The 1,192-nt window shown below is 47.3% G+C and overlaps 1 protein-coding gene across 6 annotated transcripts in view; it reads left to right on the top strand.

The window, feature by feature from the left end:
- The window catches only part of LOC122263907 (uncharacterized), a 119,865-nt gene extending 119,048 nt beyond the window's left edge, over nucleotides 1–817 (top strand). For all 6 annotated transcript variants that reach the window (XM_086539109.1, XM_086539108.1, XM_086539110.1 and 3 more), the window contains one exon: nucleotides 1–817. This exon is cut by the window's left edge and continues 1,148 nt beyond it. The gene's annotated coding sequence lies outside the window, so the exon portion shown is untranslated.
- Nucleotides 818–1,192: the final 375 nt, after the last annotated feature.

The following is a 1,192-nucleotide window of genomic DNA, read 5'->3' as shown; positions in this document are numbered from 1 at the left end:
GTGGATGAAGGAGTCACCAGTGCCTGGGGTCCCAAGGACCAGTGCCAAGGTGGCTGGCAGCAGTGCAGATCTGCCACACACTGTTTTGTACTGCTAACAGTCACCTGATGGCTCACACAGTGTATTGTAGAGTGCTGCAGCATTTCCAGGGCCAAGTCCCATATGTGATAGGCCTTCTCTCTGTATCTGAGTGGACAAGTGATGGAGTGTGGTGCGTGGCGATGGCTGAGGGAATGTGGCTGGGTGACCTGTAGCTTAGACACAGGCAGACCAGAGACTCAGGGAACATTGCAAAACCTTTGTATTGCTCTTCTCATTTGAGAAACAAGTGATGGCATTGCTAATGGAAGTAAATAGTATGTAATTGGTTAAATTTAAGTTCCCTGGGACTGGGCGGGGTGAGACTGGCTATGGAGGTGTGGCAGAGTGGTGGCGGTGGCAAGATTGTTGTTACTGCCACTTGTTCCTCACTATCACGTGCTGTGCTGTCTAGTCTGGAGAGGTGGATGGCCATGGCAAGTGACACATCCTGCCTCCTGATCTACTACAAGGTTCACACTCACATATTCATGTTATTACTCCCACTCAGTGACACATGCACACCTCCTGGCTTGACTAGCCCCTTGTGGAGTAGAGTCCCGTGGGCAACATTAACTGTTATTCCACTGCCAGGTATATATTAGGTTTTGTAAGACTTGCCTGTAATTCATTGTTCTGCCCTGTTGGCAGGTTATATTCCTTCCACCCCAGCTGCAAAGCAGTCATTGCGAGCATGTATCAGAGGTGTATGGTGCCACAATAAATGAGATTGTGTGAAGTGTGTGATTTGTGAACATATTGAAGAATATAGATCAAGACTACTTTGAGAAATGAATTGGTACAGTGAGCCCAGCCACACTGATCACGGTGTAGTCTTACTCCTCCCAACTTCTTTTGGCTCATCTCTCAGATATGGATGTTTAGTTATCCCATATGCACCGCCAGTTTATTGACATATTCTTCTGGTCAGGTGATAAGGCCCAAAGTCAGGTCACTGCCTCTGGTAGGCAGTGAACCTAGAATCAGGTCACTGCCTCAGGTCAGGTAGTGGCCTGCACCAGGTCAGATGGTACAGCCCTAAGTCAAGTCACTGTCACTTAGACTTTATTCAGTCACGGATTCATTTCCTTTTTCAGTTTTCAGAACATTTTAT

This window comes from Penaeus japonicus, unplaced genomic scaffold (genome assembly GCF_977035675.1).
Source record: "Penaeus japonicus unplaced genomic scaffold, GWHDUDI00000001_assembly GWHDUDI00000008, whole genome shotgun sequence".
In the NCBI taxonomy this organism is placed as follows: Eukaryota; Metazoa; Arthropoda; class Malacostraca; order Decapoda; family Penaeidae; genus Penaeus; species Penaeus japonicus.
This window is presented reverse-complemented; position numbering and strand designations above follow the sequence as displayed.